The sequence below is a fragment of the Arvicola amphibius genome, chromosome 7, assembly GCF_903992535.2.
Source record: "Arvicola amphibius chromosome 7, mArvAmp1.2, whole genome shotgun sequence".
Lineage (NCBI taxonomy): Eukaryota > Metazoa > Chordata > Mammalia > Rodentia > Cricetidae > Arvicola > Arvicola amphibius.
Genome location: NC_052053.1, coordinates 111356330 through 111380499, shown reverse-complemented (window position 1 = coordinate 111380499; position 24170 = coordinate 111356330). Strand labels below are relative to the sequence as shown.

The following is a 24170-nucleotide window of genomic DNA, read 5'->3' as shown; positions in this document are numbered from 1 at the left end:
CCTCCTATCTCCAGACCTTCTGTGCTATGATTATAGATGCCACTATTCCTGGCTCTTGTATAGGAGGTGGAAATTAGAACTCAAGTTCTCTGATTTGATGCAGACTCTTGATTGAACTTTTGCCCCAGCCCTGAGTCATACTTCTTAATGCATTGTCCATATGTCCAAGCCTGCTAGTGTGCTTTTTGTTTGTGTGAAATAACTTTTTCTTGTTGTTGTTTTGGTTTGGTTTGGTTTGGTTTTGGTTTTTTTCGAGACAGGGTTTTTCTGTAGCTTTGGTACCTGTCCTGGAACTAGCTCTTGTAGACCAGGCTGGCCCCAAACTCACAGATATCCACCTGCCTCTGCCTCCCAAGTGCTGGGATTAAAGGCATGTTTTACCACTGCCCCGTGTGAAACAACTTTTATATGTTTTATCAATGTATTTTGTTGAACTTTCAGCTAATAATACAGGAGAAAGAAATGTTTGAAACCAAGCGTCTCTGCCAGACTATGGTAGAGCTAAGCAGAGATAGTAAAGTATCAAATACTTTCTGCAGGGGGAACGACAACAGAACACTTCAGTTATATTGTAACTTTACCTGCATGACTTTTATATGTTGATTGTGTAATGAAAGGCAGTTGCTACTACAGAATGAAATTGTATTACCTTTTTCATTTTGACACTTGTACTTTTTGATTTTTTTTTCTTCAAAGAGAATTGAAAGCTCTGTCTTTATAACTACTGAATCATTCTATAGGGCTAAACTGTGTTTATGAATAATGGAATATTAAAAATTCTATTAATTATAGATTCCTATTTGCTGACCCGCTAAAATTCATTACCAAGTAAGCAACAAACTCAGACACAAGCTTACTTGAAAAAAAAAAGCCTCTTTTAAGGAAGCAATAATATAAATCATTGGCTTATTATTAAAAATAGTTAGTGTTCTATTCTGCCTCCTGTTGCAGTGATAAACCACTCTGAATGAAAACAACTTGATGAATAAGGATTTACTTGTTTTATAGGTTCCTATCTATTCTCAAGCAAGCCAAAGCAGAAACTCAAGGCAAGAGCTGGAAGCAGAAACTGACAGAGGAACCCTGATGACTTGGTTTGCTCCCTCTAGCTCATTTGGCTATTTTTTTTATACAACCCATCCTCACCTGCCCAAGGATGACACTGCTCATCGTGGGCTGGGCCCCAGTACATCAAATTGTAATTAAGAAACTGTGCAACAGACGTGCCTACAGGTCAAACTACTAAAAGCAATTCCTCAATTGGGGTTCCCTCTTCTGAACTACGTTAAAGTTGAAAATGAAGTTAATTATGAAAGTTGGTCTTCCCCTAATGGTACTAAAATGCCAGGTGTTCGAAATAAATATTAAAATGTATGCTAGAGGCCACTTTTTACATGGAACAATTTTCACATAATTAAAATCTCTCCAAGATGATATTTGAGGGAAAATGCCTGCCTTATAAGCACGAGACGCTGAGTTTGGATTCTCAGCACTCATAACAGAAGCCAGGCATTGCCATGTCTTCTTTGCACAACACTAAGTTGGACAAAATTGATGATCTATTGGTTCAATAGAGACCCTGACCCAAAAATAAGGTAGGGAGTGCGAGAGGAAGACATATGACCTCATCCTCTGGTCTCCACATACACACATGCATAAACCACAAAGTTATAAACATTTTAGAGACAGGGTTTCTGTGTAGTTCTAGATATCCTGGTACTCACTCTGCACTCTGTAGACCAGGATGGCCTCAAACTGACAGAGATCCACCTGCCTCTGCTTTCCGAATGCTGGGATTAAAGGCGTGCGCCACCACCACCCCAGCTGCACAAACATTTTATTTTTTTAAAAAAAGACAATATTTGGAAGAATATTGGATATTTCACTTTAGTACAACTCAAACACTGAAATGTTCAAAACACAGGACAATTGTAATGCTGAATTGATAATACTCTTTCTGCTGTTGCCAGCATATGCAGATTTAGTTACATTGAAAGTAAACTTAAAAGACCTTAGAGCAAAGTATAACCTGTAGAAATATCAACTGCCAACACAAACTGCTTATTTATTGAAGGTCCCTGCTGATGGGTAATTTGCTAGTCTTCCTGTGCCTTTAAGTAATTAGGCACTCACTACAAAGTAAAATGCTAAATTACAGTTTCTTCCTGCTGCAAGAGAACTTATTCTCAACTCTGAGTGAAGTGATGCTTATATTTCTTACACAGCACTAAAACTCTTCCTAACCATTTATTGTGATTACAGTGCTTTTAATAGTAAATGGTATAAATGGGGAAAGTTGTGAACTATATTACTTTCCACCAAGCCATTTGCTTAATAAATAAGTCTGGCTATTTTCATACCCATTTTTACTTCACCAGAAAAGCAAAGTGACCTCATACTTTGCTGCTTGTTTTTAATTAATATGCTTTTAAAATTATGGTTTGTCAGATACCCCACTGTGTTAAACTTCCATTAATTCATCGAACTATAAATACAAGTAAATTGACAAAAAAAAAAAAAAAGCTAAATAATTCCTCCTATTGAACACGGGGTCATCGAGACTTAAATGGCTTATCCAGGTCTACACGGCTGAGCGCTAGTGTGATCCGAGTAGGCTTTATAGAAATTGCCCTGGTCAACTAGTGTAACTAAGAAATTCATGTTGTTTCCTTACAAAACTCATACTCCTTACCTTACTCTTTCCTATTACCTTTCTTAAGAAATTAATACGTTCTAATGTATTGTTTTAGAGTATAGCTCACAACGTTTGTTTGGTTTTTTTTTTCTGAACCACTTGGAAAAATCATGCAAAACACAGAATAGAGAACTGAAGTTAATTTAGAATGTCAAGCATGCTTTTTCTGTGCCTATGCTCCCTTTCAAGTTTATTAAGTTAATAATTTTGGCTACAGTTGAACCCATTATGGTAGGGATGGTGAAACATAACAGAAAAACCTGCCCTGGAGTCAGACTGCTGTCACGTTCTAGCATTTTCTAAATGTGTGGCGTGGGAAGAGCTAACTATCTTTTTGCATGGGAGTCCTTACTTGCAAAATGTACAGACCGGTAGCGTCATGTCTCTGTGGTAATGATTAATGAGTATACAGGATTTGGAACGAAAGGCATAGAACGTACGCAGTTAAGGGCTGATCAGATGACTCAGTGGGTAGAGGTCCTTTCAGAACTGACAGCCTAAATTGGGTCCCTGGATCCACAGAGTGATAGAAGAAGTGGGACTCCCCATGCTTATCCTCTGGCCTCCGCCTACTGCGCAGTTAAGGTCAGGCATGCTAATGAAAGGAATGGCAGATCTAAAGGGTGCTCAGGTGCTGCCCCTACCGGCCGTCTCTATTCCCATCTGTGTTCTATTTACTTTCTCTGCCTTAGGTCTTTTGGCGTCATTTTAACTGGAAATACACACTCTCATTTTTCACTGCATTAAATATACAGGCTTTCTCGATTATAAAGAGCTTGGTACTTTACAGTAGCTTTATATGATTTCTGTTCTTTTAGGCGAGTGCACAACATATGAACTGAGTTACTTGCTAATCCATCACTCAAAGTGTGCGGCTGTGGCATTGCATACTGGTTGGTTAATAGCGCTAATGATGTTCTCAGCGGTATGATGGCTTTTTTAGCACAAGTCTCAATCTTCACTAATATTCCTCTGCAGCATTCTCCTTTATCTTCCTGTCATTTTCCTGATGGATTTCCATACACTGAGGCATTTGGAAAATCTATCAACTGTCAATTTTAGGATTATATTTTTGCTACACAAGGTAAGCTTTTGAAATGTTTCACTGCAAGCCTAGACATGATCACTTCTTTCCTTCTGATGGGAATGAGTTCCTCCTCATAATAAAGCAAATTATGAAGCCCAAATTCATCTTAAATTTCTTCTTCCACAAAAGTGGATGAGAAAGAAATATCTCTGGGCTCTATCCTCATTTCCATCTTTTAATCCATGGGTTGGCATAGCACAAAATCAAGTTTCAAGCCTAAAGAGAAACCTTTTAAATGCTTTTAGAATCATAGTTTTTAAAAAGCATGTCTTAAAATTTTCTAATATGTATCTTCCTACATTACAATTATTTAACTTAATACAAATACATTTTCTGAGCAGTTAAATTTATATAATTAAAGGAGAATATAGGAAATTATTTGATTTAGTTTCCTTTTCAGTACAACATTTGGAGTCATTTCTAATCATCTGTATTGACATAAACAAAGCTGTTTATTATTTATAAAATTTTGATGTTTCAAAGGAACATTTTTTTCTCTGTCAAATATAATACAATGTATTGTCCAAGAAAAATGAAAATAACTACTGAAAAGAAATGATCAAAGCAAATATGTCCTGGGCCTCGATCACAATGACTGCCTGAGATGTCAGAACACATGAACTACAGCACACAGTAAGGCAGGTACAAAATACGATTGTGACAGTATTCCATATACGGAAAAACAGAAGAATTTGCCAAATGCAGCTTCCATAGGACACAAATCTATCTCCTTGTCTGTCTAGTTTGTTCTTAACACTTTGAGGTTTAGTCAAGCATTTTGAAAACATGTTAATTATGGACTCCTCTCTCTCTCCAACAGCTGTGCGTCCTGAGTCAGGTCCACATACACACCTGAGGTGAAACAGCAGCATCTTAGCTCTCTCTGCTTGTCCAGTCACCTTGCCCTCCTGCTTCTTCCTTTGCAGTCTGCTCACACATCTCTTCTCCAAACTGCAGTTTCCTCAGAATGGCTGCAGTGCCAGCCGTTAACATTTCCCAACAACCATCTGCAATCTCCCATCGGTCCAATGTCCTTGCCAGCTTTGTCTGTGAGACCTTGATCCAGCTACATTTTCACACTTAGGACTATTTTGAGAAAACCTTCCATTTTACAGCCGTAAGACTGATGCCAACCACGTAAGAAACTCTGCTTAAAGCCCTCTTAGAGTCTTCCTTCTTGTCTCACTGTATTCACCCAGAAAAAAATGCTGTTGGTGCTGGAGGGATAGTCCAGTGGTTAAGAGCAATTGTGGATTATGCAGAGGACTCAGGTTCAGATGCCAGCACTCACGGGATGGTCCATCCTTATAGAATTTAACAGCATTTTTTAGCATCTCCAGGCACTCACATGCTATATAGACATACATAACTTGTAACTGTACTTTCACATATATATGTGAAAATAAATTAATTTTAAAATAAAAATAACACTACGCTTTCATGGTTCTTGCTGACCACTTGTAGCCTAACCTGGGTAATGTTGGGAGGAATCTCTTCTCCAAATTAGGCATTTATGGTAGAAATCTCTTTGAAATGCTTTTATTTATTTTGATTTATTTTCTCCGGTTCCTTTCACTATTGCTTCCCATGCCTATACCAGTTTTTAAGTTTGCTAGTGACAGCTTACCTTACTCATCTACAGGAAGTGGGCCATCTGTTTAAAACAGGAGAGAATCCATCAAACGGTAAGCTAGTCTATTAGGACAGCTATGGTAATATCCTTGACTTGACGGGGTGGCTATTATACATCAGGTAATACTTCTTACCTTTCAGGAGGCTGGGAGTTCCTGGAGCATTCAAAGGGCTGGCAGATTAGCACCCGAGGAAGCCCATTTCTTCACAAATAGCAGTTTTCCCACCGTTAACTCACTTGCTTAAAGCAGCTGGGCATCTCTGGGGTCTCTTTGGTAAGGACACTTATTGCATTTATAATGTCTTTACCATTATGACTTAATCAACTCCCTCCCCGACTCTCTTCCTAATACTATCAGCATCTGTATTGGCAGAGTCAGAAAAAGCCAGACATTCAGTAAGATAGACTCTATTGCTTATGTCACCATTTTCAATGATAGGCTTTGGCCAGTTAGCTTATTCCTGAAGGATAGTATATTGTCCTACATTTGCTAGGTAGTCATCGTTTCCTGTTCTGATTCATGCTTATTATAGTTGAATGGCTTCGTTGTGTTGCCAGAATTCTGATTTTATTAAAGATAATTTCAGTGCATTTCTGGTGCTTTTTCCCCTTTGAACCCATGCTTTATGTTGATAGGAAAACAACAGTTTGACAGTTAGAGAATGAAATTCGATATGAAGTAAGTTAGAATTTTGACTGATAATTGAATATTCATCACATTTTTTTGTTCCCATTGGTTCAAGGTTTTCCTCATTTTGGGAATGTAAGCCTATCATCTATTGTCCACTGATAAAACTGTGTAACTCAAATAACAGGAAACAAGCCAAGCGATGCTCTCCCATCAACCAAGTTGTGGATAAAAGTCCTTCAGTAGCTGTGCACAGTCCAGCGCTGTACCTACCATTGTACACCATTACAAGCTCTTCCCTTTATACCCAGAAATGTCTACAAGTATTGGAAGCCACAATTTTTCAAACGTTTCTTCTGACATAAGATATGTTCTCTGAAAATAAAAAATAGGAACACTTCCAACTGTCAAAAAATCAAGTTGCTTCTATCAAGTAGAAAGTCTCTGAAAAATTATGGAAGAGATTATATATTGCCTGATGGAATTCATTGAGTTACAGTATATTTGGGGTGAATTTCTAAGAAAATAAACATTATAATAAAAACATTAAGTTGGGATCATTTCTCTAAGATATTTACACTCCAGAGGAGCCCAAACAAAATACTCTGAAATCAGATTTAATGATATCCATTTTCCTTGTCTTTTAAACTGATTTCTAGGATTTATTTTATGGTCTTGATAACTTTCAAATGGCTCCTGAAGCCATAGAGTATGCTTTTGCCCCCACACAAGAGTCTGACCTCCCATTAGCAAGAGGCCGATTCAGTATAAAACAGCAGCAAACATAAAAGAAATTCATTTTTTCAAAGGTCTGGCTACATGCCTAAAATAATCAATAAGCCATTTATTCTCCTGCTTTGGCTTCATTCTCTTCATTCTATCTCCAAAATCAGCAAATGTAGATGATTATTATTTTGCCGCAGAAGAAGCAGAATATAATAAAATATGTATAACATTCTCAAAGATCACTCAATCACTTCTTATAACACTTGGCTATACTCATTGTGCCAGCTACTTCTGGTCACCCACAAAATGTTCCATCATTCTTTCTTCACAGAAGTGGGCCACCTTTCTCTGCAGAGCCAGCCCCTCTCTTGTGGTTGTGGTCTCTGAATGTGATGGTTGTTCGCCTGGATGGGAAAGATGCATGGTTTTAGGCTAATCGTTGGTTGGTTTGTGGGTAGGTTTTGTTATAGTGAGATAAAAGGGAACTGTTTTCTTCCAAAAAATACTCCTTATTAGATGAAAGGGGCATACTTGATAGAAGAAAATAAATACCATTGTTTCTTTATATGAAGTGACATCCACAGGCAGTGCCTCGGGTGAGAGTCAGCACACATCAATGTAGTGACACAGCCTGGCATGCCTGCAGCCACAGGCAAGAAAAGGACATCGCAGGGCTCTCACTGAGCCTAAGCCAACTCAACCAATTAACTTCCTGGAAAATAGGGAGGTAAGGCCTATAGCCAACCAGTTTACTTGTGTCTTCAATTAGAACTGAAGAAACATTTCTGCTGTGTCTGATTTTCTTGTAGAAACTATTTTAAAAATATATTGATCTACTTATAGAAAAGAAGAGAATGCCAAAATAGATAAAAGTTCTCCAACTGATGGGGACATTACTATATGAAATAAAGGTACTGGGATATAAAAGGAATTGTCTTATAACCTTTATTTGCTGTGAGCTGTTGATATTTGTCTCTTCACTCTTTAAAATGTATATCCAGTTTTGTGTGTTAGGTAAGCCTCATCTCAAAAGAGTTGGCCTGTTAACCCTCAGCACACATAGCTAAATAATCGCTCTCACAAGCAAATTTCAGTGCTTCACCAAGTTCTCATACTTGATGAATGGCTTTGTCCCAGGGGATAATTACACATTTTTCCTTCTTTATCAGTGTGTATTCTACAGATTTAACCACCCGGCTAGAGATTTAAAACATTCTATCTTTTCTAAATATGGACAGTTTTTTTTTTTCTTGTACTTAGTGTAGACCCAAATTCCTGAGCTCAACATCCCACCAATCCCTGAGCTTGTCCCAAGCTCAGTACTTAAAACCCACCAATCACCACTCTGGAAATATCCATCCTGGAAAACTCCTCTCCTAAGAAACCCTATAGAAATCTCTCTCCTACTCAGTTCCCTGCTGCTTTTTGCCCAAGCAGTGACTAGTCACCCTCTTGTGTCTCTCCCAATAAATCTCCTTTAACACAAATTCTAATATGTCTTAATAATAAAAATCCAGAGTCAGATATTGGGGTAAACGCTGAAATATCAGAGAAGTAAGAAAGCCAGCCACTAGAGAGAACTTTTACCTCTACCAAATTCTCAGACCGAAAGGGGCAATATCCTGTCTCCAGGAATCCTCAGACTGAACCCTCAGAATGAACGCCTTGAGCTCCTGTTTCCTACCTTATATTCCTCTCTCTGCCCAGCTGTATCCCTTCCTATGTCCATCTCCTTAGTGTTGGGATTAAAGGCATGTAACTTCCAAATGCTGGGATTAAAGGTGTGAGCCACCACTGCCTGGCGTCTATGGCTAACTAGGGGCTAACTCTGTAATCTGATCTTCAGGCAAGTTTTATTTGTTAGATCACAAACAAAATATCACATCTCCTGTCTGAGGCTTGTTGTGTGGTGTGAATTTGTGGTATTCCTTGGCTCCCATCTGCCAGGATTCCACTCCCCTCAGATTTGCACCATTTACACTTACTCCCTAAACAACACAGCACAGCAACTGGAGCATATTACATATAATATGTAATCATAACTTTTGTTTGTTTTCGAGACAGAGTTTCTTTGTAGCTATGAAGCCTTTCCTGAAACTTGCTCTGTCAAGCAGGATGGCCTCAAACTCACAGAGATCTGCTTGCCTCTGCCTTCCGAGTACTGGAATTAAAGGTGTGCACCACCATGCCCAGCTACAGCATCTTAACTTCTAAAGATGATTTAATGTACTTTGGGTCACTTGCAAACGCCAAGCCAATCTACACACAGAATGCAAAATATCTGTTAAAAGTACTTGGCACCATGGCTGTTTTAATCTTTTGTCCAGCACACTTTCACGTTTCATGGAATAGATCTTCAAAGGCAATTACCAAACATAACATTTTTACTTTGATATGGTTTTAAAGGATAGCTTTGCATTAAACTGCGTAGAAGTCTCTTCTTCGGGAAATTACTGCTGACATTTTGGTGTGGTTAATATTGACAAAATTATTTTGTGTTCTTTTGTGCGGGGGGAGGGCTACTGAGAAAATTTCCCTGTCGTTTTCTGTGCAGAGGATCCCAAGCTGGGAGTGGTGACTTAGCTGTAAATAGGATTTGACAGGCTGAGACAGAGAAAGCCTGGATCTAGGCAGATGGTTCAGACTCTCTCTGAACAAAAGAGAGCCCATTGTCTGTAGTAAATTGTAGAGGTAATTATGTGGCCGTGGCTGCAAACCTCAGACATATTAATGTAACTCAAATTTAGCAAAAATCAGATGACATTAACAATGCATAATTAACCATCACTATTTTTTATTCTTGTTTAATTATTTTGCTGCTATTTTCTCTTTTCTGGATTTTCTTCATTGACTTATTATCTAACACAGATCTACTCCACTCCCATGGTCAACATTGTGCATATTGTGAAGATTTTATTTTAAAATCCCTCTCAAACCAGTCTTGTGATTTTTTTCATAAACTAAAATATACCTTGCCACTGTTAGAGATCATGGCAAGAAAGACTTTGCCTTCCTATGCTGCTGCAGAGGTGAACATGGGATTCTATTAAAGATGATGTGTAGGGTCATGAGAAGGTACAACAGATAAAGGCAGTTTCTCAGCAAGAAGCCTGGAGACTTGGGTTTCCTTGAGTAGGAGGAGAAAACCTAATTTTATAAAGTCTCTCTGCCTGCCGGCCTGCCGGCCTATCCCTTCACGCCTTTACCACCTTCGCAGATACTTCTCCTTGATCTCTTTAATGTTAGTGGTATCTTTTTTCATTAATTGGTTACATGCACGTGTGGTGGTTGCCAGTGCACATGTGGGGACTGTGCATGCATATGCACACACATATTCCTAAATATTCTAAATACATAGCTACCACCTTCTCAGTCTGTACAATGTCACCTGTATGTGTGTTTTCACGGCTGACCACTTGGTACTGGCTAACCAATTAGTGTGTTCTTCCTTGAGGAAGACTGTTTCTCCCACTCTCAGATTTTTTTCATTGTCTGTAATTCTTTGTTGAGGGTTAAGGGTTCATGAACTTTCCTGTTTCAGTGTTAGTATGTATATTGGTGTGGTCCTTGTTCTGCTCACATTGAGAAAGTCACACCCAAAAACATAACAGAGGGTGTTTTTTAAACATTAGAAGCAAGATACCAGGCAGGTTAGTCAAGAAAAATCCCATGTAGCAAAACCCCTTGAGCTAGAGATACACCGTAGTTAAGTATAATGTGATTAAAAACTATAGTAGGGATAAGGAACAGTAATTGTTTCAAAGAAGGCTGTAGACTCTCCCTACTTGGAAAATGTATTCATGTTTCTTGGATTATCCACCATGGTAAGGGACAGGGAGAGACACAGCCCCACATCACCTTTGTTAGTTCCACAGCACAAGAATAAGAGCACTACCACAATTTCTGAGCCAAATTTGAACCACACTTTAGTAAATACTGGTCAGGGTGATGGATATTGGTCATATCCATACCCAGGATTCCCAGTTTATGATCCAAAATTACATTTGTCAGTGGCTTTTAAAGGTAAATCACATAAGGCTAAATGTTTCCCACCTTTGTCCAATTGGGCCAAGCATACATCCAGACATACTTCTTGCCTACATACCTCCCCCCTACATACCTCCCACTTATGTGTAATCAAGCACACCTGGTGCAGTTGGGGCGAGGTTCTTTACAGAAGTGAAATCACGTGATATATTATTTTACATGAATAACAGCCCCCAGCATTCCAGGAAGTTGCTATTCTTGGGCCAGTGTGGCTTACAGGTTAGAGGCATTTCTGTTGTATAGATCTCTTAAACACAGTAATTTAAACTTAAAACATATCTTTAGCCATGGCAGCAAACAAACAACTTGAGTTCTTCTCAGAGACCTTCACTTAGATAAAGCAGGACCCTAAATTTCACTGCGGAAAGGAATTTTAGGTTGGAATTTACTTAAAGAGATGTCTTTACAAATACAAAGATCTAAGCAGCGGTAGAGAAGAAATAAATTAAAAAGTTAAAGAAAAGAGATGCTCAAGGACAGGGAAAACAGGAATCTGAAACAGAATCTTATTTCACTGTCCCTACCATAGCCACCTGTAGGATTTGGGTGAGTTACCCTCAAATAGTGAGAAATTTAAATGAGATCACGGAAGGGCTCATAGGTGCACTTGATAGGCTTATAATTGATAAGACAAAATTCTTGACCTCAGGGATAGAAGAAAATAGAATATCTTCTACATTCTAAACAAAAGTTAGTTACCTTGTTGAGATTCCCAGAAACTGCCTGGGGGAAGACAAAGGCCATACTTGAGGTCTTATTCACTCTGGCCTTAGACTTAGTCCTATTCTTATTGATATGTTAATGCTTAAACATTGCATCTGAGTAGGCAGCCTTCACAGCGGAAGTTGATGGACTTTTTGATTCTCAGCAGGAGAGAGACTCCAGAGTGAGGGAACTCCTTGTTTACCCCACACCCTGATATTTTAGTGTTTCTCTACTTTGCCTGAAGAGGAAGTGCTAACTTTCAGTAAAGTAGTACAGGGTTCCTCCAGGCAACACGTTTATGGCTGTTCAGCTTGTGAACTTTACTGTTACCTGTTCAGAAGAACTGAACTGTGTTCTCTCCCAGTGTTCTGCCGACCTAAACACTGTTGGACTGGGAGGTCATTCTGGGCAGAGGGCACTGGTTTTTCTCTCCTGTAACAGTACCTATCCTAACTCTTGGAACAGAGCAGGAAATCCGTAGTTGCTTATTGAATGCATGAATTCCTGTCACAGTGAAGTATAATATTCAAGCAAAAATCCAGGCTAAACCTCTAAACTTATTTCCTAATACATATACACGACTGAGAGGCGTGTCGTGAAGTTTTCCTGTATTTCATCATTTAGTTAATTAAATAAAAATCTTTACCTTGTTAATGAACTACAACATTCAAATGTGTCTAGGTAAGTAGGAAAATTGATCTCATAACTGAAGTCAAGAGAGTGGCATGGAGTCGCATTGAATGTAGTTTTTGTGTCTTAAGAATAAACATTATTTTGTGGCAGTTTCACCAAGAAATGACAAAGGCAGTTGTCACCACAGAAGATCTGCACAAGACTGGACCAGTCAACAGTTCATCATAGATGGGCAGAGTTCATGAGGCGAGGAGCTATAAGCAGCTGATGTGTTGGGGGAAAAAGATTCCTATTCTTCACTGATTAATTGACCTTACTCAAGTAAAGGACTCATGAGAGAAAATAAACTAAATAAATTCAGTGGGACTTAGACAGACAAGACTTAAAACAGGCGTTGGCCCTGTTGGGGCAAAAAAGACTTGGCAGGAGGAGGCAAAGAGAAAATAATGGAAGGGAAAGACAATCACAGTACCTTATATATAATATGTATAAGATTATAAAATAAAGTAAATAATTACATATTTTATGTGTGTGTATATATATATATATATATATATATATGAAATTGTATCTTATTTTGAATTAGAATCATAAACAGGCTTGCTGTTATTACCAGCCAAATTTTATCAACTTCCTGTTTTAATTGTGTTATTAGAGGCACTCTTGCAACATATTAGTGGATATTTTATGCAGCTACACTTTTTTAGTCAGTTCATGTTTTGTGTCTTGTGATAAAATCCAGTCGTTGGGGAAATCAAGATGGTGTAACTTGTTTGATAGCTCGTCTACACAGAGATTCTAGGGGATGGAGGGAATCCATGGTATGCCAGTGGAATTCTGCTCTTGAATGTGTTCTGAGTGCATATTGGATCCATGCAGTGGGAGTGTAAGCAAGAACAATTGGTCCCAGATATAAACTACATGAGCAAAGCTAAATAAACAAACTATTTTGATACATGTAATGTTTTCTTTATATCATATTAACCTTTTACATGAGCTTGAAGGCATAGTGGTTATTTTTCTTTCTAACCTGTATCTTTTGTAGTGATCTCAGCGTAGAAAGTACGTTTAGATATCAACCGTTATTATTAATATAAATTATATAATATATACATCTTCAGTTGCTGTGCAATCATTTCCCTAAGCATCATAATTTTTTAGCTTCAGGCAAAGAAGTAGATGCCATCTTTTTGTTCCTGAGAGTTTTACTTATTGGTTTATTCATTTGAACTTAAGGCAAGTTCCATATTTTAATACATTTGCAGTATATTTATCTTAAAGGCACTAATGAAAAACAACAATTGGGACTTCTTTTAACCTTATCTCATCATCTCTCCGAGGGAGGAAGTATTTAATACAATTTTAATTTAATTTTATTAATTTTATCTATAAAATGTTGATATTTAGATTAATCAAGAAACAATAAGCAACTAAAGGCTGAAAATTACATTTTGAAACATCAACAAGCAAGGAAACACATTTATAATGAAGAAAGTTTTTTTTGAAAATTTTTCAAAGAAAGAAGATGATCTATTTTGTAAATTGTTCTCATCTACAAGACATTTAACAGTTTAAATACAGCACCTTCATAAAGAAATGGAGTGGTGAATGTATTTTGGGACTACTGAGAAGATATTACCAGTGGATGGTAGTGTTAGATTCTTGAAAGAATATCAGAACTACATAAAAAACAGTTTAATTGTGTCTGTTGGTTTTTCTCAGACATGTGATCCATGGCCAGGCAGAAAAGCTAGAGGCAAGGTTAGTGTAGAGGCGCTGTCACTCCTCAGAAGGTGCAGACACTGGTATCACGTTCTTGGGGACTGTGAGTAATTGAATCTTGAGGATGGGAACTAATTATTAGTAGATGTACTGGTCATATTAAAATGGAAGAAAATAGAAGGAAGTGGTAGAAATTGTCCAAGGCAGGGCCTGATGGCAGGAAGTAGATAAATGGACTCTTGCTTTAGCCAAGGTATCCTGCCCTTTAAGTCTTCTTTTCTGTTGAGATGAGCCCCTTTGCTCCACTCTGCACCTCCATCATCATCTGTCTCATCTTGGGCCCCAAAGTAGTGTCACCAGCCATCCTTGCACTGAAACCTGGAGCCGATCTATAATCACACAAAATACCGGAGTGAATCAAGTTAAAGGATTACTGATGCTAAAACAACCAGAAACCTATTTTAGCATCTGTTCATCTGCTAACAAAGATCACTTTGGTTAAAAGAAGCGTAGGCCCTAGGTTTTATCATCTTGTGTGGAAGGAAATCTGGATAAAGAATAATTAAATGATTTTGAAGCCAACAGTCAAGAAGCACGTGACTCCTGTTCTCATTTGGCCTTCCTCCTTCTGAGACAGAGACAACTGCAGACCAAAAGCAAAGAAATACTGAGCCAGGCCCCCATTTCCCGTGAATAGCAAAGCACTACCAAGGAAAATCCAGGGTCACTCATTCATAGTTGGGTTTGAAAACACCGATTTTAGAGGCATCATAGCTGAGGAATACAGTATTAGCGTTCTAGCATTAGGTAACCTTATCAAGGTTTCTTTGTGAGGAGTCAAAGTTCACTTTCCCTAATAAAAAATCCCTGAAGCTTTCCACTCGAGCCTGTAGAATGTTGTGTGTGGCAAAAGAAGACAGAAGACATTGTGACTCTGTCTTCAGTTGTGTTTGCTTCTATTCTGTCTTAATCCTTCTGCATGTAGATGTGTTCATCGTTTATAATTGCTCTGTCAAGATTGTAATATAATATTAATTTGGCACTTTCTGTCCAAAGCTGTACCGCAAGGTTAATTTGGCACATTTCCTGTTGGACCTAGTATGTGTTACTTCCGAGCTATCTTTGTGTTTTCACGACAACGCAGTCTATTCCTAAGGTCCAGGCCAAGTAAACCACGAGGCCATGGCATTTATAAAAGGACAGGATACTAGCTGAAAGAGTAATTTTCTAAGTCTTGGGGTAAGACACCTGTCCCTTAACTAAATTAACTATTCATTAACAATCAAACTTGGAGGTCAGAGTGTTCATACAGGAAAAAAAAAAAAAACTTTCAAAACTATGCTTGTGACCAGTGAATAATTATCAGACTTTAGCCCTCCACAGAAATCAATAACACCTAGTTCTTCTCTTTGTTGAGGAAGTGGCTTGATTACCCCTTTGATCAGCACTGGCTCTCCTCTGTTTGTCAGATGAAATCTCAATAAGAACACCTTGTCTGTTTTGTGCATGACTTATGGATTTTTCTCCTCTCTATCTTTGCATGCCTTAAGACCCCATACTTTGGTACTAAATGAACTGATTTTCCTCCTTAACTGGCCCGTTCCTAGTTCTAGAATGACTTTTACACTTCCCCACATCCCTTTCTCACAATATCCATTGTTAGGAAGAGACTGACTTTATGTATCATTTTAAAGGAAGAGTAACACCTGTGAGAAACTTTCCAATAAATCTATTTTCATATCTCACCAGTCAAAATTATGTGATGTACCAAGTCTAAATAATGGCGATGTGACAATTGAGAGTATCTAAGGAAGAATTTCTTCTCTAAGCCGGCAATACAACAAAACACGAGAAATGGAGGGATGCAGGTGTTTTTGCAGCACTGCAGACTGAAGGCACACCACTCCTGAACGATGCCACAGTCCTAGAGAAGCTAATCCACTGTGTGCTGCAAACTGAAAATGACTCGTTAGAGTGCAGGGGTTGCTTTTGAAGTTCTGCCATTCGTGTAAGCTGCCTTTGGTGATATTTTAGAGATTAAGTGTGTGCCTGCGTCTTCTGGTTCCCCACGAAACACGGCAACAACTGAAAGCTGAACTTTACAGATGACGGAAGCATTTTATTTAAACCCAGCATGCAAAATAGACAATAAGGCAAACAGCATAGAGATAGATGGAACAGGTGTCTGCTGCGAATTGAAAGGACCCGCAAGAGTGCAGGCATTAGGGAATCACTATAGGAATAAGCATGACACATCTCATCTGTCATTCACAATAACCCGGTTAGCAGTGTAGCTTGTCTTGATGTAAGAGGGGCTTGTACTTGGGAGACTGAACTGTGTGACTTTAAAAGTAAGTCAAAGAATTTGAAGTGTTTTGCAGTTTTTTCTTTTTTCTTAGATGGCTTTACTATAACACTAAGTATAATTCAGTAGCAATTGATGTAATTTCACAAGTCCTGAAGAGAAACACTTAAAATGCCTATTTCCCATTTTATTTTTCTCGTGTTTTAAAAATTATATCCTTTGTTTCTCTTTCAGTGGTCATTGTTGTAAGCCTTAATAGTTTCAATGAAAAATCCATTTTTCTGTTTTACTTGATTAAACCATTAAATTAGCTGTAATTCTGCTTAATGTATTATGATAAAATTATGTTCTCCCAAATGTAATCTCCAACAGAACAGAAAATAAATTTCATTCTTTATCTTATTCCCTACATGTATTTTAGTAGATACTAAATATATTTTAAATTAAAATGAGCCATAAAACCTGCCATTTCCTGTTAACTGCCACTCCGAAGTCCCATCAGGAATGTTAGGCCGATTCAGCTTTATTGTACTGTGAGCAAACAGCACATAGTGTAAGACCCTTCTAGTTCACACGTAGCAAATCCTCTTAAACGCCTGGAAACATAGCAGGGATGTGCTTTCAGATATTCTTTTCTGACTGAGTGACTACCCTGTGGGAGTGTTATCAACTGCTGCCTTGGTTTTCCTCAATTCAGAAACCATTTGGGGGCCTGTCATCAAACTTTTACTTAAGCCCCTGACATTCATATCCCTTTATTTCTCATAAGGGTTTTCTGGACCATTCTGACTGTTCTGCAATGGTGGGCCACTGGCAGAAAGCTTCCTTATGTAGAGAAGAAACTAGGTCATTTCACTGTTCATTCAGGGAGTGTGGGTTGCTTCTATGTAATCAGAGTGTGGTTTACCAGCTCTCTCCTCTCCTATCATCTCAGTTGGTATAGACCCAAATGCTTAAACTTCAATTGCTGTCATGTCCATGATCAGCAAGTGTCATCAGGCCTAACCTGTGTACATTGTGGAACTGATGAACCTCAAAGGGGAAGCTAGTCTCCAGCTTATGAAATGTTGAAAATTTATACTGATTTAAGCTGACTTATAACACAGGAGAAATAAAATTCTTTCAGGTGGTTTTTGGAATATTTCTTTATTGCCCTTGGGAAGCATTGGGTGTAAGAAATCAGCAGTTTCGTGTCAACTTGGAAATATAACAAGCTCCTCGACCATCAAAATCCCCATTGTTTTGATGCCTTGTGTTGATTTTTAACTATGCTGATAATTTTTGAAAATGAATGCAAGGAATGCTTACTTCCCTTGACTACCCCATGCTTTCCGCTGAAACTAGACTCTCCAGTTTCAGCCTCCTCTCCCAGGTTCTTCTGCCTGGGGAATTCCGTTCCAAAACATTTTTAATATGTCAACTTTCAAAACTATTCTTAAGTCAGCAGATACTTATTATTGTGTCCAAATTGTTCTCTATGATAAAAATAAGCCCAGGCCACCAGTGGGAGGTGCCGTCAGCTAGGTTAAGATCATGAACTGCAGAAAAAGATTAAAGCTATCTGAGCTTGAGAAGTGGAAGACTTTCTACTTCCTGACAGAGGACACGGTAGAACCAGGGTGCCTCCATGACCCCCTGCCAAGACTTCCTGACATGATTGGCGACACCCTTGAATTGTGAACCAAAATAAATCATTTTTCTCTTTTAAGTTGCTTTTGTCAGGGCTGTTGCTGCAGGAAGGTAGGTAAGACAGCTGGAATACCCAAGGCTTTATAGATTAATTAATTCAAGGTGTCAGAGAGCTGTTGAAAAAATGATTAGACCCATGTGATTTGCCCATTTATCATGATAGGAGAAACGCTGTTCAAAAACAAAGTATATATACCCACAACCAAACTACATAATTTGGTGAAAAAGTCCAAGAAAACTATAACTCATATACAAGCTAATGGTTTATCTTTTGATGTGCTCAGGAGTTTGGATTAGAGTTGCTGTAATGAAACATTAACTGATCAAGGTTTTCTATGGAAGAGTGATATGACCTGGTTTGTGTCTTGAGAAATATCCATTGTTGGATGGATGGGAGTTGTACATAAAAAGAGAAGAAGTACCTAAAAATGGTACTAAGAAAATAGAGGTCGAAGGCCAGTTCTTCTACAGAGCTTTTTACACTTACACACACACACACACACACACACACACACACTCACTCACTCACACTTACCTACACATTTTCAGAGAAACCAGGAAGGTTAAGCATGCAGGACAATCCTTCCAATAGGAAAAAGGAAAAACTGACTCTTCCATCCAGAAAGCTGGGAATTGGAAGTGATTAATAGCCTGGTGATGTGAGTTATCTGTTGGGCCAGGCTGTATCAAACTCCTACAAGCAGGACCATGGTAGCCAATAGTCTAAATGATCCTTACAGTCAGGAATTCCTCAAGCTCCTACAACCAGGACTGGAGGGAGATACTTAATACTTAAGTGACCCCTTACATTGTCTGTATAGCCAGAGGCTCCACCAAGCTCCCACAACCGGGACCAGAGGTGGTGAATAGCCCAAGTAACTTCTATGCTATCTGTATGACAAACAGACCAGAGCCTTCCTTAGGCCCTTAAGCTACTAGAGGTAGCCTACCTCTAGCACCCATCTTCTTGTAACAAATGATCTGAGTTGAGTTTTGACATAATTACCCTTCCTTAGGCACAGGGGTTTGTGTTACCCCAGGAAGGTTTTTTTTTCCAGATTGTACTGTGTTTTAAATACGTTGGCAATGAGCTGCCTAGCACCATTCCCTGAGGTCTTGATCCAGGGGGACGAAGTCAATCTGATCCGAGTTTTCATGTTCTTCTCTACACAGCTCACTTCCCTGCCTGCTGTGACCACCTGCAGGGTCCCCTCAACCTACAAGATTAGAATTTACCAACTCACTTGGCTCAGAAATGGGCTTCAACTAATTTAATGAATAAAATACATTACGTACCTTAAGAAATAGTGGTAGATGTTTTGGAATCAAAGTATGAAACTCAAATTGTTCCTGCAGGTAATTATTGCTCACCACAGGAATAAGAAGAAAAAGAGTGGTAAAATTTTTAAAAATGTCCGAGGAAAGATGAAAGTTGAACTGTCTTAGTTCTTGAATGAGATTTGAACCTAGGGCTCTTCAATGGCTGTCGCTTTAGGCAGAAAGGGCACAACAAACATTCATGAACAGGGAAGAAAATTACTCCAGGTTTCAGGAAGATAAGTAGAGCTAGCAAAACTTAGAAAAGTGAACAGTGAACCTTTTCTATCTCAGTCTCCTTCACAATATTTACTTTGCTCATGATCAGGTGTTTGCAGCCTGGTCCTACTTGGTGGAAAAGCAAAATAGGAAAATGTGCTTATGGCTTTATCCCAACAGAGATGGGACAAAGGAACTGGCTCACTTTATAACAATCCATCCTCCCACTTCTCCTATGGTACTAACCCAGTGTCACAAGAAAGATAATCTGTGCCAACGGTTGCACTTCTTAACCCTACTGTATTGATAACATTTTGATGACATAAATTCCTTCCAAATTAAGACAGCCAGGATTATGACAAATGTGGTTCAAACACTGAGCAAGAAAATCTTATGTGCTGTTTGTACCTTAAGCGTCCTCTTTCTTCTTACTATCTACTTCCACTTCAACTAGCTTTCATTCCTGATTCCAGATTTAAAGACCATTATAATCCTGTGCCTCGGAACCTTAAACCTTGAAATACGAGCAGTATGAAAGTTAAAGATCTTCAAGGAAACCAAAACAGTGAGAGATACAGGCTCCTAAGAATCTGTTTATTATAATAATTGGCTAATGTAATTATCCAGGACAAGAAGTCACATGATATGCTGACTATTAATGGAAGAAACAGGAAGGCAAGTGGAGTTGAACCTGAATCCGAAGGCCTAAGAACAAAGCAAGAACTCTTTAGTAAAGAGTTCTGTTACTAAACCGAAGGGCTACCAATTTGGGGGATAAGAAGCACTGTTGATGAAAGTCCCAGACCCCGAGGACCAAAGTATTTTGACTCTAATGGATACAGTGTGCATGTCTTCTCTCTAGGAAAAGGAATGAATTGTGTCCTTCTCCATCCTTTTTTTTTTTTCACTGTGCTACTGAACAGCGTCTGCAACCTTTTAAAAATATATTATTTGCTATTTTGAAGCACGACTTTGCTAAGTTACCCTACCTCACCATGAATACCTTCTACGGCCCCAATAGGCTTTAAACCTGTGTCCCTTCTGGTACAGAGCCCTAGGTAGGTGGGATAAGCAATATAAGTCACCATGTAACTAGATCTCTGTTCTTCTGATTCAAATGTTAGTATTTGAAACTAACTAATAAAAGTACTGTCACAGACATACCCCAAAACATTATTTTACCAGCCGTCTTGCTATGACCTGGCCCCGTCAAGTTGATATATAAGTTAACCATCCAGGCCAGGCCTGCCCTTTGCTCTGTAGCATTAACTTTTAGAGCTATCTCAGTGATAAACACTCCAGTCACTCTGCAGGACACCCACGTGTCGCACAGACTATGATTTTCTTACAAACTGAAAGCCTCCAAAACTACTTTGTAAAAAGTAACTTGAGATCACCAAGGTCACAAGCAGCAGTGTGCTGCTTAATGGGGGTCTGTATTTCACCGTCACACTTTTGTTACAATCGCACACACACACACACACACACACACACACACACACACACACCCGTTCTAGAGGAAAACAAGACATGCCTGGGTATCAAAGTGACAAACTTGCCAGTTATACTTGTGCTTTTCTGTTTGTCTTTGAAGACAACTGTTTGTCTTTGAATTTCCTGGTGAAACAATTATGTCGGAGTAGACAGAGGAAAAACATTGTTCTTTGCACCAAATCAATCAAACTTTTACCTTCATTTTATACTGCCTTCCCTCATTGGAGTGATTTTTTTCTTACTGGACACCTACATCAGCACATTGTTATAAACAATGACATCAGTATTATTCAAAATGAGATTTTCTCTTAGCCCAATTATTCTATCCCAATAACATTCTCCTTGTTCTGTAGGTGAGTATAATTATAAATTTTTAATTTAATTCAAAATCATATAGAAGTAGTAGATATAACTTAATTTTTTGAGCTTTATAATTAATGGTTCTCAGCTGCCCAGGCACGAAATAATCACACAGAAACTGTATTAATTACAATATTGTTTGGCCAATAGTTTAAGCATGTTTCTAGCTAGCTCTTACATCTTAAATTCATCCATTTCTAGAATTTTATATTTTACTACGAGGCTTGTGGTTTACAGGTACTGGCATGCTGGTATCTTTCTCCTCTTGCAGCTACATGGAGTGTTCCTGATTCTGCCTACTCTCTCCTCCTCTATCTGCCTGGACGTCCCTCCTTGCCCTATTCTGTGCTTCCATAGGCCCAAAGCAGCTTCTTTCTTAACCAATGGTATTCACAGCATACAGAGGGGAATCCCACATAGTCTCAGACCTTTGGACTCTTGGGCCATGTGTGATGGCACTGTCTGTGAAGCTTCAATGGGTGCAGACTTACTGGAAGGCTTTGAGATTCATGAGAATCCTCACCTACATCCAGTTTGTTCTGTCTGCTAGATGCTTGCAGTTAAGAAATGAGCATTCAGATTCCTGCTCCATCCCCCATGCCTGACTTGTGCTGCCATACTTTCGTACGTGACGGACTCTCATCCTTCTGAAACCACAGCATCAAATAGATTCTTCATTCTGTATGTTGCCTTGCGCATAGTGTTTTATTGCAACAACAGAAATGTAATACATCAAAGGTAGTTTTCTTACTATGCTTAGTCTTTTAGAGAGCATGTAAGCAGAACTCAGCTTCACTTAATGGGTGAGGGTTCATAAAAAGGGCATGCTGTTTTTAAGGTGATGGAAAGTTGTTGCATGTTTTTCTCTTTTTCTGTGTCATTTTTTAAGTTATAAATTAGACATATAGAAAATGGTATGCTTTGCTTTTGTTCCTAGTTAATGATCATCTTCACCTAGGATTTTGTTGTATCAGTTTTTGAATCAACCATTCTACCATTTCCACAGGTATCCTTCACTCCTCTTGTCAGAACATTCTGGCTCAGAAACTGTCCTCTCTGGTAATATACTACATAAATGTAAACCCAAGTCTAAATTAAAAATGAAATACTTTCTGGGCCTAGATTTTTTTCCATTTGAAGCAGTAAGAGTTTTTGATTATCTTTATAGGATTTGAATAACAGTTGCATAAGTTCTGAACTATGTACATTGGAAAAAATCCATACCAGTTGGATGTTTTAAAAGCAGTAACATTGGGATGAACTGTTAGTTTGCTTCCAGCTAGGACTGACTGATTGATTCCTTGCTCGTATGTTAATATCAAGATCCCCAAGGCAGCCTTACTAGCTAATATTAATATTATTGGCTAATATTTCTGAGAGCTGATTCAAGTTACAAGGACAGAATTCTGATGAGTGTGATTAGTGTCCTTACATAACAGTCCTCAAAGATCTGCCTTGCCAATCAAAGCTGTAAACACGCGGTAAAGTGATGGCCATCTATGAAACAGGAGTCAGTCCTCTACTTGTTACTGTGCCCTCCTGTTCTTTGATATAGAATGTTCAGCCTCCAGAAGGTTGAAAACTTCTTTTACATATGAGTCATTGAGATTATGCTATCTCAGTGTAGAAGATCAAGCCGACTGTAATATTCCTCCACTGTCTTTTCCACTTCAATACTGAGTAGGCAAAGGTTATTCCATTTTTGTTTGTCTTCAGAAAACAATGAGCCTATTTGTGGGAGTCTTAACCTTGTTCCCCAAGTGTACCTATACAATATTTACTTATATGCAAAGATTATAACACAAATACTGGTTTCATGAGTATAATCAAAGTATAGCTAAAATCCATAATCTTATAAATATTTTGGTATCACTAATGATTGGAAGCCATTATTTATTAAAAGCTACATTACCTTCCTAAAAGTTATATTCACATAAATAAAAAATACACAATGGGTATTTATAGAATAGATGCTTTATTTGAACAATTTTAATAAATATATGCATTGAATTTTAGACTTGTATGAAATTTATGGACTCAATTTCATAGGTTTTCATGTTTCATATAAAAACATATTGCTTCTATTAGAGGCACAAAACCACTCAATGAACTGACAGCTGAATGGGGAACAAAACCCATTCTTTTTGTAAGGCTGTGCATTCTCTGAAAGAGTTTGAGATCAAGCTAACACCTCTTTTCCCAGGTGTTATGTATGCTCAGGTAAGCAGAACATTAAATTTACACTGGCATCCCTAAGAGGTAGGAAAAATACTCACGGGATATTCCATTTGATGGGTATTTCAGCCTTGAATCTTTGTAGCTAAGATACACTTTCCAAGTCTCTTTAATTTTCTTTCATTTTCCTTTTGATGAATGTGTAGGACATTTGCTTGAGTAAACTCTATGATGCCAGCTAGCTGTAAAATAGATTGATTTTATGAGAAACCATCCACCAGAGCTTAAGTTTCGGACCCCCGCTGACTTACTGTGTACACATCTCTCTCCTTTCGGTTCCACTACAGTTGCCTTAGGTTTTGCTTTTAAATTTTTCCCATAAATTATCTTCCTGTCTTTTCCTTCTTTATCGGAATCTATGTTTTCTGCTTTTCAGGGATACTTATTAGGTTTCTGTTATTATAAATCAGTAGTAGATTGCAAATTGTGTAGACGAGTTGTTAGAAAGGTTAGAAAGTTCATACTCACATAAAGAAACTTTTTGCAGAACACAATTATATCCATTAGCAAGCCGTGAGTATCCACAAAGAAATTAAGAAGTCACACCTACACACACACACACACACACACACACACACACACACACTCACAATGCTGGTCTTTGGCAAACTTCTGTGATTTCTTTCCACAAGACATAGAGAAACCTGGAAATTGAATATATCCAAACATTGTCAT

The 24170-nt window shown here is 38.3% G+C and overlaps 1 non-coding gene across 1 annotated transcript; it reads right to left on the bottom strand.

Moving 5' to 3' along the window:
• Nucleotides 1-462: 462 nt before the first annotated feature.
• Nucleotides 463-587, bottom strand: LOC119820083. The gene has a single exon (XR_005286355.1). It is a non-coding gene; the product is annotated as a small nucleolar RNA SNORA63 (small nucleolar RNA).
• Between the last annotated feature and the right edge of the window lie 23583 nt (nt 588-24170).